Source organism: Lampetra planeri, chromosome 14, assembly GCF_965212315.1.
Source record: "Lampetra planeri chromosome 14, kcLamPlan1.2.h2, whole genome shotgun sequence".
In the NCBI taxonomy this organism is placed as follows: Eukaryota; Metazoa; Chordata; class Hyperoartia; order Petromyzontiformes; family Petromyzontidae; genus Lampetra; species Lampetra planeri.
In genome coordinates this window covers 2,429,284-2,444,287 of record NC_136120.1, presented here as the reverse complement: position 1 = coordinate 2,444,287, position 15,004 = coordinate 2,429,284, and positions in this window count along the sequence as shown.

The following is a 15,004-nucleotide window of genomic DNA, read 5'->3' as shown; positions in this document are numbered from 1 at the left end:
GTCGGGGGTCTTGATTTATCGGTGGCTCACACTTTGGTGCGGGCTGACAGGGATCCGTTTGTGATGGTTTTGAACGCGGGGTCGCGACCAGCTGTCATTCCGCAGGGCACCGTGCTGGCTCACGCGGCGCGGGTCCCTGTGGATGATGGGTTGGTTGCGCAGGTGGGCTCGAGCCCGGCGCGAAACGTTGAGCCAAGGGAAGACCTTGAGTGGGTCCATTCGCTATGCGCCGCCTCGGACGATTTGTCGGCGGCGCAGTTGGGTGCGCTGCGCGAGTTGCTCATTGAATTCTCTGATGTATTCAGTAAACATAAGTATGACATTGGGTGCACGGATTTGTTGCACCATCACATTGAAACGGGCGATGCGGCGCCGGTCAGGCTAAATCCCTTCCGACTGAGTCCCGTGGAGAAGGAACATGTTCAGTCGGCTGTTAACGAAATGCTAGAAGCCGATATTATTTCGCCCTCCTCTAGCCCGTGGGGAGCGCCTATTGTGCTGGTTAAGAAGCAGGACGGGTCCCTGCGATTCTGCGTTGATTTCCGTCGCCTGAATAAGATCTCTGTGGCTGACGCGTATCCGCTCCCCAGGATGGATGAGTCCCTCGATGCATTGTCTGGTGCGCGATATTTTTCGACTCTTGATTTGTTATCGGGGTTTTGGCAGTTGCCGCTCGACGAAGAGTCGAAACCTAAGACAGCATTTCGGACTCCAGGGGGGCTGTTCCAGTTTAACCGGTTACCCATGGGACTTCACTCCTCTCCAGCGACGTTTCAGCGACTTATGGAGCTGGTTTTGTCGGGCTTGCAGTGGGATACATGCTTGATTTATATGGACGATGTCATTGTTTTCAGTAAAACGTTTGAAGAACACCTCCAGCGATTGAGAGGGGTGTTCTTGCGAATGCGATCGGCTAAGTTGAAATTTAAACCGGCCAAATGTCACCTCCTTCGTAGGTCGGTTAGATACTTGGGTCACATTGTCGATTCTTCGGGGATCTCCACCGATCCCGCGAAGACGGATTGTGTCGGTTCGTGGCCGACACCTACGTCCGTTTCCGACGTGCGTAGTTTCATCGGGTTTGCTTCTTATTATCGGCGGTTCGTTGAGCACTTCGCCATTATTGCAAAACCCTTGCACGCTCTAACGGCGAAGGGAGTGAAGTTCAAATGGGGACCGGAGGAGGAGGCCGCGTTTCGCTCCCTCCGGGACGCCTTGGTGGGTGCCCCACCCTTGTGTTATCCCGATTTTGCCAGTCCCTTTTTGCTGGACACGGATGCTAGCAACACGGGCATTGGGGGGGTGCTATCCCAAGTCGTTGGGGGTGTCGAAAGAGTTGTCGCCTACGGTAGTAGGGTGTTGTCTCCGGCGGAGCAGCGCTACTGCGTCACCCGTCGCGAGCTGCTTGCCATTGTCTTTTTTGTGCAGCAGTTTAGGCCATATCTCTATGGTCGTCACTTTACGGTCCGAACGGACCACGCGGCGCTACAGTATTCATTGAGGGTCGCCCAGCCCTCGGGCCAGTTGTCGCGTTGGTTGGAAGTCCTCCAGGACTATCAGTTTACGACTACGTACCGTAAGGGGTTGCGACACACAAATGCCGATTGCTTGTCGCGGTTGTTGCCTTGTGATGAATGCGCGTGTTTGTCGGGATCGGCGCGCTGTAAACCGACGCTTGCGGGGGAGATGGGGGCACTGGCTGCGACAGCGGGCGCACCGATCGTGGATGATTCCACTGCCTCTCAGGGTCGGGACTCGCTGCTCTCGTTGTCGCTCAGCGAATGGGGCCGCCTCCAGATGGCGGACAGCTCGCTGCTAGCATTGCGCCGCAAGGTTGGGGGTCCCGAGGGGGACCAGGAGCGTACCGGCTCCTATGTACTTGAGCAGGGCATGTTATTGAGATGGGACAGTTTGTCCCGGCGGAACGCACTCGTGGTGCCTTCCGCTGTGAGGGGGAGGGTTGTCTTGGCGGCACACGAACGCCTCTTGCACTTGGGAGTTAACAAGACGCTTGCCCTGCTTCAGCGTGACTATTACTGGCCGGGAATGGGAAGTGATGTGGTAAATATTCTGAAGGGGTGCGTTGAGTGCGCCAGGCGTAAACCACCGCTCGTGGCAGCAAATCCACCGCTGCAATCTATTCAGGTCTCGCGTACCAACGAGCTCGTTGCACTCGATATTTTGGGGCCCTTCCCAGTCACGCCGAGAGGGAATAAATATTTGTTAGTGGGGGTCGAATACTTTACCCGATGGCCTATGGCGTGGCCTCTCGCTAACCAGTCGGCAGCGGCTGTGACGGATGCCTTCGTCCAGGGCTATGTCCTGGACAAGGGGGCTCCCGAACGCCTGCTGACCGACCAAGGTAAACATTTTTCGAGTAAATTGTTGCAAGAGGTGTGCGATCTGTTGGGTACCAAGAAGGTGCGTACCTCCCCGTACCACCCGCAGACAGACGGGATGGTGGAGAGACTCCACAAAACTTTGACTTCCATGCTGTGCCAGCAGGTGTGCGAGGCACATGTAGATTGGGACCTGCAGGTCCCGGGAGTCCTTGCCGCGTATAGAATGGCCCCCCATGCAGCTACGGGGTTTTCCCCATTCTATTTGATGTACGGTCGGGAAGCTGACCCGCCAATGGAAACGCAACTTGGCCTGTCCACTCCACGAACTAATTCTAATTTGGCAGAACATATTAAGTTTAATATTCACAAGCTGACAGAGGCGAGGGAGGCCGCACGGCTTAATTCGCGGGCTCGCCAAATTGCTAATGAACGGTTGCGGGCACGGAAGGTGTCCATGCACGAATGGAAACCAGGTGACAGGGCCTGGCTGCATTGCCCTCAGGCACCCTTGGCTACGTCGCCTAAATTGTTGAGACCGTGGAGGGGACCCGTGGAGGTCGTGCGCAATGCACGGCCCCAGTGCGTTCAGATAAAGTGGGGAAAGCGCCGTTGGTACGTTCACCCCTCCCGACTGAAACCGTTCTCGCCTCCATATGGCCTCCCCTTGTGTCGTGATGGCCGGGCGTGTGACGTGACCGGCGACCCAGAGGGGGAAATGTCTCTGCCTGATCCACACGTGTTTTCGCCTGATCTGCTCCCAGGTGTCTCGGAACTGACAGCTGCCGATCACCGGCGGCCGGATCTCCGCGGCGGGGCCGGCCCTTTCAGGCCCGTTCCGCGCCGTCTGGAGCAGCCGGAACCGCCGGACGGTCGTCAGTGTCCCGCCCCATACGACGGACCAGCCAGACGGACTCGCGCCAGGTCGTGCTACTTTGCATGACCTGCCTCGTGAGGAGTCGGGGCAGTTGGAGCGCCTCGTCACTGCGTGTAGTCGCAGGGACGTGGGGCGCGTTCGTTTTTTGGAATTTGCTTGTATCGTGTTATTGTTGACTTTTTGTGTTCATTGTCAATCTGTACATAGTTATTCTTGTTGTTGTTGTTGTTATGTTACGGGGCACACTGGGGGGGTTACGGGTTTTTTTTTGTTGGTTGTCGTCTTATCGTTGCGGTTGTTTGTTGTTAGCAGCCGGGCCGGCTGCGAGCTATGTGGGAGGGGGTGATGTAGTGGTGATACGCGCTGGGTGTATACGTCGTGTGCCAGCGCGTATGTACGGGTGTGTGTGTGGTGACGCGCGCTGACGGGGAGGAGCAGGCGTCAGTGCGCGGGTGGGGGTAGTGCTGCTGATTGGCTGTGTGCCGGTGACGCGCTGAGAGGGAGTGATCGGGTGGCAGCGCGGTGTGATTGGTCGGGGAGTGGAAACACGCGCTGGGCGGAAACGGATCGTAGAGATAGCGCGTGGTGATTGGGTAACTGAGGAGCGGTGCCGACGTTGAGGTCCGCATCCGCTCCGTCTCCCGGGAAGAAGAGATATATAAGGTGATGCACAGAGGAGTAGGGGGGCAGAAGTGGAACCATCTAAGAATGAAGACGAAGGTGCAGAGATAGAGCCCGGAGAGGAGAGTAATGGAGAGGAGAGGAGAGTAATGGAGAGTAGAGGAGAGTAAGGTATAAGTGTGTAGACAGAGAGAGAGAACGGTCTACACGAGCTGAGTAATGTATAGTGTGTAGCCAGAGAGAGAGAACGGTCTACACGAGCTGAGTAATGTATAGTGTGTAGCCAGAGAGAGAGAACGGTCTACACGAGCTGAGTAATGTATAGTGTGTAGCCAGAGAGAGAGAACGGTCTACACGAGCTGAGTAATGTATAGTGTGTAGCCAGAGAGAGAGAAAGGTCTACACGAGCCGAGTATGCATACGGTGTAGCCAGAGAGAGAGAAAGGTCTACACGAGCCGAGTATGCATACGGTGTAGCCAGAGAGAGATGCAAAGTCTACACGAGGCGAGTGGAGAGTGTAGCAGAGGCGCAGAGTCTACACGAGACGAGAGAAGAGTGTAGCCGAGGCGCGGAGTCTACACGAGGCACAGAGAGCCAGCAGCACAGAATCTAAGAGAGTCAAGAGAAGCGTAGGGCGGAGAGAAGAGGTCACGAGTTGTACCGTTGTATGGTGACCGCATTGTGAAGAAGAGAGGCCACGCGTTGTATCGTTACAAGTCAAGATTTAATAAAAGAAGTGTGTTCCCGTCAAGGAGTTTCCTGCCGTCATTTTCCAATACTTCACATACACCAAGCCCTCAAGAATAATGGCTATTCAGACTACACAATCCGTAAAGTTATCACCCCAACTGTTGGGAAGAACCATCTGAGGACCCAATCAAAACCATCACCTTGCCATAGATAACAGGGGTCACCAAAAATATTTCCAAAATCATGAGCAAACAAGATCCAGGTACGATTCAACACGGTACATAAAATTCGTGATTTAATCCCATCTGTGAAGGATGTGATCCCTGACATGCAATACCCCGGTGTCTACAAACTAAGCTGTGTCTGTGGCACCTGTTATATTGGGGAAACTAAGCGACATGTATCGGACCGGGTTCGTGAACATCAAGCAGATCTGAAACACGGTAGGACCAATACTTCGGCCGTGGCTGATCATTATTTTAACGCTGTGGGCTCACACGAAATAGATTTTGCCAATACGAAGGTACTCTGCAAACCCACTGGCTATCAGCAAAGATTCGTTCATGAAGCCATCCAGATATATAAAAACAGACACAATTTCAACCGAGAAGATGGGGGTACAAACTGAGCAATCATTGGAAGGACGTTATTAACCAGTTTCGGTCATAACTGGCTGTGTTGTTCCCTTCCTACCTACCTATGTTAGCAGTTACTTTCGAATCTCTGAGTTACATTCACAAACACAGCCACCGTTAGCTGCAAGGCCGTAATTATAATATATTTTGGGGAGGACGTATCCCCCCCCAATATTCAAATATGCTCAAAATGTCTCCCCCTAATATATTTCTATTAAAAATATAAAAAAATAATTGCTATGCTACGACAGGCAACCACGCACCGCCGTCCGAAATGATCATTACCAAATGTAATCATAATCATAACTAAAATTAACAAATTACCATTATTACTACTACCGGTTCTAGTATTACGGTGTACTGCAGTTCTGCGAGTGGTTTGTCCAAGTGGTGTTGCCGTGCCCCAGCAGAAGCCGTTGCTCGACTGCTGTGGGGAGGTACAATCTATGTCAAACACTGTCCTGTCTCTCCATTTCATTACTTTCAAATGTATTAAAAAGTGGAAAACTAGAATGTAATATGAGTGTTACTGTCGAGTTGAAACAAACTTTTTTGGTGAAAACGGGCAGATTTGCGATTGCTTATCAATCAACCATTTGGAAAGTTACTTGGATAGTTAATTAGCCACACATTCACCCAGCGTATTGAACTATCGTGAATGTCTTTATTACGTTATATTTGTCAGAAAGCCCACGTGAAGTCTGAGTAAAGCAGAGGTGTGGACTCGAGTCATGTGACTTGGACTCGAGTCAGACTCGAGTCATGAATTTGATGACTTGCGACTCGACTTGGACTTGCATAACAATGACTTTGTCCCACCTATGAGATGTGGACTCGAGTCATGTGACTTGGACTCGAGTCAGACTCGAGTCATGAATTTGATGACTTGCGACTCGACTTGGACTTGCATAACAATGACTTTGTCCCACCTATGAGATGTGGACTCGAGTCATGTGACTTGGACTCGAGTCAGACTCGAGTCATGAATTTGATGACTTGCGACTCGACTTGGACTTGCATAACAATGACTTTGTCCCACCTCTGGAGTAAAGTGTCAATCATTTATGTTGTGCTGCATGTGTAATATTTGTAGTAGCTTTCAGTTATTGCATATTCGTATGGTATATGATAAAAAGCATGTGTTCATTTGATGAAAGTGCAAGCAGTTTTATTACAGTCAGCTTTCATTCACAGTGAGTGTCATCTTCTTGGTTTTTTCGGTAAAGTCACGTAGAAGGGAAATAATACAATAATTCCGACAGACCTGTTCTTCACCTGAGGACGGCTGCTTGCGTTGTGGCCGAAACGTCGTGAGAATTATTTTATTATGTTTTATTTTTATTATTTCCCTTGTACGTGACTTTACCGAAAGAACCAAGAAGATGAATCCCTGCAGTCACGAAAGCTTTAAATCGAAAAGTGAGTGTCATCATGAGCAAGAGGAAGGGTGGCATATATTTTTTCTGGGGGGGAGAGACCCCCAGACGCCCTGGAAGATTTGGTCCCCCCCAATGTTGACTCCAAGGCTACGGCCTTGGTTTTAGCTGTGTTAGTAAATGGCGGCCTGCCATCTGCTTCCACCTCCATGTGGCAATGGCTCCTTCCGAACTCTCTCCGAGCTTACATTTACAAGCAAATCTCTTACATTGACACGTTAATCTCTCACAATACAATGGCCACCCCCATAGCTTCGTTTGTCAAGATTTCTCCTATCTTACATTTACATGCAAATTTCATCTCTAGCACCGCCCACTGACCCTTGGATTACACCCATCTCAAACCTTTATAACTTCCTGCCTTAGCAGCGCTCCAACCATATATTTTTTTCTGCCTCAGCAGCTCTCCCGTTATATTTTTCACCTGATGACGATTGCTTGTGTTGCGATGGAAACGTCGTGATATTGTTATTATTTGTCTATCTATGTGGCTTTACCGAAAGACCCAAAGAAAATTAATTCCTGCAGTCACGAAAGCTTTAAGTCAAGATTTAACACACAAGGTCGCGCACTCTACATGCCGCAACCCTCCCCTCATTAATAATCATGAGCGGGTGACGTCACTCCACATGCCGCACCCCTCCACAATAACCATGAGGGGATAACGTCACTCCACATGCCGCACCCCTCCACAATAACCACGAGGGGATGACGTCACTCCACATGCCGCACCCCTCCACAATAACCATGAGGGGATAACGTCACTCCACATGCCGCACCCCTCCACAATAACCATGAGGGGATGACGTCACTCCACATGCCGCACCCCTCCACAATAACCACGAGGGGGTGACGTCACTCCACATGCCGCAACCCTCCACAATAACCATTAACGGGTGACGTCACTCTATGGTGCAACCTCCCCCCCTCATTAATAATCATGAGCTGAACAATTTTTATTTTGAATATTTCAGATTTACTGCAATATATACCCGTCCTTGGACGGGCAAAAAAGCTAGTTAATTAATAGCGATACATCAAGAGAAGGAGAGAGGCGTGAAACTGTAAAGTAAGATGACAGAATGAAATCAGAAGGCTACATTATAGAACAAAGTATGTCGTGAGCCTTGATTTCAGAGTAGCCACTTAAAGTATCCTACATTTATATGGTCTTCCTGAGTCATTCACATGATTCTACGGCGGCGAGTGGTGGGGGTTGTATGTGTATACCTGCATGTTGAACGTGTTTCACGCCATACGTAGCCAACCGTGCCAATCGGAGGTGCAGTTTGGTTGGTGACTCAGTCGGTGAGAGGTCACGGGGGAGGGGGGCTCACAGTAGGTGAGAGGTAATGGGGAGGAGGGGGGATCCATGGTCCTGCTGATCTGGCAGAACTGGTGATGTTGCTGCTGCTTCTGAGGGACTGGAGTGGGGAGTTGGACCATCCAGGGAGTTGGTGGTGACTTTAAACACCTTCCTGGTCATTCCCTGGACTTCTTCTGATGTCGGGAGCTCAATAGTTTACTCACGCCCCATGCCGTTGCGTGTCTGGGGTGACTGCGGGATGGACTGTCCTATACGCTACAAGACTGCGGCGTAGGAATAGTCCGTAACATAGTTCACGAAAAGTTTGTTGTAATATGTTTACCCCTGTACCCTTGATCATGTGTTGTTTTGTATGTATGTGTTGGTTATTTGTGGTGTTCACAACACTTTTTACATTAAAATGTTCACAATGTTCGGCATTTTGAGATGCAATTTGCATGAAATGCACTAAATATAAGAAACTTACTATTATACATACCTATAGCTGTGCAAACAACAACGCAGAGGGAGAGTATACTGTATACCTCATTTCAATCCTTTCATTGAACAGGGAATCAATAACATCAAGCCTGACTGCTGAGGAGACCCAGATGGTTGAAACCGGTCCAGTGTTTGCCTGCTTAAGAAAATGCTGCTGAATAATATTGGCCTGCAAAACCAATGGGCTGATGGACTTGAAAACATTTAAAATGTACATGCATGCGGAGACAGAACGGAGTTATACTCATACCGTTTATGCTGATACACCTATATGCAGGCTCCCTTACTGAAGCTTCGTTGATGAGAATGCTCTACGATTCTGGTCAACTGCTTCCTTATGCAGCCTACAACAACCTGTCATGCATGTGAAGAGGAGTTGGAGACTGGCTAAGCACTTCTTTATTTCTCCAACCCACAGTAGCACTCGTTCCAAAACCAACCACTAACACGCGTCCCACAGCCCCTTTTAACCCCTCCATCTCCACCCTCGTGCCCAACACACATCCTCGTATCGCACGCCTGGTCTCTGGTGACGTCGGTGCCCTCTAACCCTTGACCCCCGTCTAGTGTATTCCCGTGCGTGTGATTGGTGCGTGTTATACCGAGTGCGGAGATTTCATGTCTGCGTGGTGTGTGTGCGTGACGGTGGCTCGAAGATCCCTTACACATGCATGGTGGGCACCCATCCAAGCATTAACCTGCCTCGATCCTCCTTAGCTTCCAAGAAGAGACCAGCTTGGGGACATTCCTGTTCATGCTGGCCTCGGTCACTAATGGGCTGCACCTACAAATGTAATTGCAGCGCTTTGGTTGTCTCTTTAATGAATGTTTGCACTTGTTTTGTTTTCTGCCACTGTGCCACGTCGTCGACTGTGGTCGTGGTGCAGGAATATGGCAGGGATTCCGCCAGGAACGGGACCGTACCCGGTGGGCTGCACGGATGTAATGACTCCACACGGCGTGCAGGTGAGCTGGCTGAACGCTGGGGTACAGGAGGTGTTCGAAGTGGACTAGAGGGCGAAGGAGGTAGTGGCGTGGGGCACATTTAGTGATTCTAGAAGTGTTTATCTGAGTAAAAAAAAAATTCAAACTGAGCGTTGAAAATGCGCAGTGTGTTTACCAAGATGCAGTGTCCACTGTACAACCATTTTTTGGCATGTGTTCTGACGGCTAATGCAAGATCAGACTATGTCCGTCTAGTGTCTGCCAAGCTGCATTGGCTTCCGGTTGCCGAACGATTACATTATACAGTTGCACTCATTATAAACAAAGTGCTTGCCACAAATGAACCACAATACCTTGCTGATCTCCTCAGGGAGCAGAAACCATCACGCGAACTCCGGTTATCCGCACCTACGATTAGTATGGTTGTCTACGTACGGTGCGAAAGAAGGTCAACATACATACATCCTCGCAGTGGCTATTGGCTAACCATCAAAGAGGGTTACCACATCACTCGCTTTCAAATGCGCTTCTATGGCCATTTGGAACGCTCTTCCTTTTGATATGAGGAAGCCACTGGAGCTATGGACTTTTAAGTCTAAATTGAAAGCTAATTTGTTGAACTGCTTTTTATGTTTAGTTTATTGTCCTTCCACCGGTTGGCTACATATGATGTGAAAGAAGTTCATACATAAGGGTTGTGAACACCATAGAGAAACAAACGACACATGATGTAGCGGACATTATTTCGGTCAATAACACAGCCTTAAAGGAAATGAATCAATAATGGGTGACATTTTGGGCAATGGTCCTTCATAACACATGTGTATCTACATATATTTCCTTTTTAAAGTAGTGTTATTGACGAATGTTAGTTTTTGTGGTTGTGCAGATATTCATTTTGGACACCAACCACACCACCACCACATTGATAAGGAAGGAGGCGGTTTTCAGTGCACTCCTGCAGTAGGAATCACAATTCACAAACAGGAGGAGAACATTGACAGCGTGGTTTAGGACTGCCCACTTTGCCAGTAATGCCCATAATACAGGGTGCTGTTAGAAGTACATCAGCAGGTGCGTTGCTTTGGCAGGCCAGGTCTTTTTGATGGGCTATGCAAACCACGTTGCAAGAGAAGAGAGACACGACTTGAGTGTAATAAAAGTGAGTGTTGCTCAATGTACGCGTTAATACGATTATGCGAATCCTGGGTGGATTTTGCGCAGGATGAGGGAGGCACATTTTGCCGAGACTAGCCCAGGGGGTCCCAGGGGGACACTTAAAAGACCAGATGGTGGGAAACTTGCAGGGAAGCTCTTGGGAGGTAACCATTCTACTGTGCAGCAACTGAGAGTAAAAACAAAGCATTGGGGAGGTGTGGTGGTGTCGACAGCTTTGGCCATGGTAATTATTCTTGATCATAGTCTAGTTGACAACAAGCTGTGAAAGTTTAGTCAAGTTCAGGACAAGTTCTCTTAGCCCAGTCTTAGTGGTTCAATGTTGGTGTCAGAGGCACACAATTTCCCATCCGAACCCCACACATTTCAGGTCAGCCAATCAGTGAATTCACTACATTTTGATGTATATACTTACACTTATAGCCAATTATGTTTGGTCTTCTCCAGTGTATTGCAGTCTCTGATGTTCCTAAATTGAAATCTGCATCTTCGTTCCAACGAGTTCAGTTTGTCCCATCACAGTGGGTAGTCTTAGTGATCATCGTGCTTAATTTCTGTCCACTCATAGTCATCGCTGACGAAACAAAACGCTGTTGTCGAATACTTGCCACTAGTTTCAATAACAAAACAATTGACGGACAACCCCGTTGTCGTCGTAAACTTTGGTTCTGCATTTCATAAGGATGAATTCCACATTAAGTGTTTGCTAGGTGGGAAAGTGATGCCCCATACTTTTGGATCACAGGACCAGACCAGGAGTCAAATTACCTCTCAAGCGGTAGCTCAGTGATACCCACTGTCGCCAATTTTCTAAACAAACTCAACATTGCTAACAGGTGGCCGACCAGCTCGTAGTAGCGTGGAGCTGGCACCGCTGACAAGCTCCTCCGTTTGAGGCTCAAGTGCTGTCAAGTCTTCCTTCCTCCCTCCCCGTCGCATTTCTTGGTGTCGCGTGTGTACGTGCGCAGGGCAGCTTCATGCGCGTTTACTACCCGGCTCGTGATGCCGTGGTGCAGCAGCCCAAGGTGAACCCGCAGCCGCTGTGGATTCCTCGCCGGGAGTACACGGGCGGGCTCGTCAACTTCCTCAACCTCAACCCGTGCTTCACGAGCTTCTTCAGCTTCATGTTCGGTGACGATCTACCAGCCACACGGGGCACCGCTTGCGCTCCTTAAGCTTCAAGCTAAATGTGGTGTATTTCTTCTATAATGTCACGAGAAATAATGTCATCTGTGTTTGCTTCGTTTATCTTACGGGGCACCGCCGAGGGGCATAAACTTCGTTCAACATGCTTTGAATTGAATTTCGATTTAAAGCTTTCGTGACTGCAGGGATTCATCTTCTTGGTTTTTTCGGTAAAGTCACGTAGAAGGAAAATAATAAAATAATAAAATGTAAACATAATAAAATAATTCTCACGACGTTTCAGCCACAACGCAAGCAGCCGTTCACCTGAGGACAGCTGCTTGCGTTGTGGCCGAAACGTCGTGAGAATTATTTTATTATGTTTTATTATTTTCCTTCTATGTGACTTTACCGAAAGAACCAAGAAGATGCTTTAAATTGCTTTGTTTTTTACACAAGCAACATGCACTCTGATTTGCTGTTTGGGATGATGTGGTCATCATTTTAATCTGCTCCAACATGCATGTTTTAAATGCATGACAAATAGGAAGATGGTTGATGAGAACATTTTACTAATCTCAGTTAAGGGTTTCAGCCCAGCCACCAATGACTGTACAAAAGCCCAATCACGTAAAATTTGGTTCTGCATTCATAAGGATGAATTCCACATTAAGTGTTTGCTGGGTGGGAAAGTGATGCCCCATACTTTTGGATCACAGGACCAGACCAGGAGTCAAATTACCTCTCAAGCGGTAGCTCAGTGATATCCACTGCCATGGCCATTCTCTAACACAATGGACCACTATGGACTGCACTGCTCTGCGATCTGAATAGATACTTTGTCTTGTGATAAAATACCAACAGCACAACCGGGATCAAATTGGATAAATAATAATAAGGACATTGTTGTGTGACACAGACGTCGTTTTTAATGTCACCATTTAATGTAAATGATTGACCCACGCTTGCTTACTAACTGCCATGTGTTGGATATTTGTGTTCCTAGCTTCGTACCATGTTCCTGTGGAATGGAACGCACCGTTTCGTTCTGGAGAGAAGTTTCCGCTCATCATATTTTCTCACGGCCTGGGGGCCTTCAGGTACACATCGGGCAGGGCTGGGAATGCACCGTGGCTTCTGACTTGGGTTTTGCGGCACACCCTTGTGCAGTTCTTAACAGTATGTGGTGTGCAATTATTTACTGTTAAGAAGAAAAATAATGATTAAAAACATGCTTTATCATGCATCAGCCATAATACAGAAAGTATCAATGATTAATTATATAATTATCTATGCCCTCATGATGATGTGTTCAATCACGCACATGATACGTTTGGGCAAATAAAGCTGTACAAACGAGAAAGAACGTAAAAATAAATACTATGTAAATGAGATGGCAAAAAATGTGACAGAAAATATGAAATTATCTAACCAAATCGTGATGCGGAATTATGACAAGTCATCGAATCGCCGACGCGTCTGTGAAGCGTTACGTTCCTGCTCGTGTGCCGTGCTGGCCGTGACCGAACCCGGGTATCTGTGTGCAGGACCCTGTACTCGACGGTGTGCGTGGAGATGGCGTCACGGGGCTTCATTGTGGGAGCGGTCGAGCACAGGTAAAGTTGATTCAGCTGTCGCAACACTTGCAAAGAATTGACACTTGAGTCACTTCAATAAGCCTACTTTCATCAACACTGCATTCAACTACATTTGTCGGTCGTCCAATTGTATCTTCGGTTCAGTCTTGAACTTGACAATGTCAAATTTTATTGAAACGACGACATTTCTAATGTTCATTTGCACGGACATTGATTGATAACCGGGCCAAGACCAAGAGATGCACTGCACTTTAGAACCAGGTTAAATTACAGGTGACCGCCAACATTCAAATCCAGGATATCAGTGGTGCTGGCTCAGAACGGCACCGGAGCTCATGGGCCAGAGCGGCCTCGGCGCCGGGATACAAAGACGTGAAAAAAAGATGGGGGGCCCCCGGCTGGATGAGAGCCCCTCCCTATCCCAACTGCGCTATGCCACTGACTCAACGTGACGTTCCCCGCTAGTGATCTTTTTCAACGGTCACGTCTGCTCTCCCTGCCAGAGACCTGTCTTCCTCGGCCACTTACTTCATTCGGCCAAAAGAGGGCGAGGGAGGGACAGCGGCCGAGACGGCGGCGGCGTGTGAAGGGGAGGAGAAAGCGGCGCTGCAGAACGGCGAGTGCATGCAGGAGGTGTGGCTGCCCTACCGCAAGCTGCTGCCCGGAGAGAAGGAGTTCCCCCTGCGCAACCAGCAGGTGGCGCACCTCGCACATCTGACACGACAACTGCGGTCTGGGGCAGAGGTCGCAAACGGGTTTTGATTCCTTACCCGTACCCGGCCGCACCAGGGTCGCAAACGGGTACCCGTACCCTACCCAATATCCAGCCGGGTACGGGTAGCCGGGTATCGGGTAGGGTACGGGTACCCGATTGCGACTTCTGGGATGAAGCCATGTTGCAGGCGCGGGTGGGTTGATTCTAGGAACTTGAATTGTGAGAAGAGACAAGAGGCTGGGAAATGAGTGACAAACGGTTACTCACCAGTGACTCACGGCCTACCCGTACCCAGGTGCACTAGGGTCGCAAACGGGTACCCGTGCCCGGCCGGGTACGGGTAGCTGGGTATCGGGTAGGGTACGGGTATCGGGTACCCGATTGCGACCTCTGGTCTGGGGGGAAGAGACCAACTGCCGCCCTGTGTTTACCACCAAGCCTTGGGCTGACGCGTGCAGGTGGATTAGCTCAGCGATGTGCCGCGTGTTAATACGGCACAACCTCGGTAAACGAGGGACGCAGTGTTGCGATTGACAGTGGAGATGAGCAGGCGGCAACGTGTGATAATGCGCCATTGCTGGGCTCCCATCACATTCCCCCCTCTCTCCCTAGTTCTCTGCCCAATGACGGATCTTTGGCTCAAACTCCATCTTGTCCAGCTGCTAGCTTCGTCTTCATTTTACTAAACGCGCCCTCCTGCAATAGACACCCCCTGCCCCCTCTGCCTTCCTTCAAGTTGTCATAGCTTCTTTCTGGTTCTGCCAGGTCCCCCTCGCAAAAGGGGTTTCTAACCTCAAGGGTTTTGACCTGGTTAAATAAAGGTGAAATATAAATAAAATTTTGGCCTTTTTGCAAACATTCTTCCTTCTAGAACGTCCTTCAGTAAGCTGCCACCTCTGAGATTATACTTTGACCGCATATTTAGCTTTTCCTGGCTTGTTCTAAATATACGGGTTTCCATTGCATTTCTCTGGTGAATCTTGTGTCGACGAAGCAGTGCCGTTACGCATTTAATGCCGCTGCACGCGTCGGCTGAGAC